Raw genomic sequence first — 560 nt, forward strand, 5'->3', positions numbered from 1 at the left:
ATATATGTTATATGCAATAAAAGGTATATTAAGTTACATTTTATATACAACATGTTTATATCTTTGCTTTTATCTTATTTATTTCTGAACTTGTGTTTTTGGTTATGTAAATTCAAGTACATTTTTCCAAAATGCTAGTCAGTTTTTTCTAAATGATTGTCTCTAAATTGTTATTGTTTCAGTAAGTTGGCATACGGACAATTCTCTCAGGGTTTCAACCAAAAAACAGAAGTTCCTGTCCCAGTCTTTCCAAAGCCCAGTAATAATTCCAAACTATTATTTTGACTTAAGTTAATGTTCCTTCTGATTTTTCACTGAATTTGTATATAATTGATTGTATATAATTATACAATCAATTGATTGTTTATTAATTACACTCTATTGATTTCTTTTTATTAAAGATGGGTAGTTAGCATTCTTAAATCTCCATCCCAAATTTCACTTTCCTCTTGTTCCTATTATAGGTTCAACATAATTTTTACATATCAATATTCCAACTCTACATATTTATGTCTCTATTAATGTTCACTACACTAGTGATTTTTTCTAGTATAACTCTG

This window comes from Pteropus vampyrus, unplaced genomic scaffold, assembly GCF_000151845.1.
Source record: "Pteropus vampyrus isolate Shadow unplaced genomic scaffold, Pvam_2.0 Scaffold27, whole genome shotgun sequence".
NCBI lineage: Eukaryota > Metazoa > Chordata > Mammalia > Chiroptera > Pteropodidae > Pteropus > Pteropus vampyrus.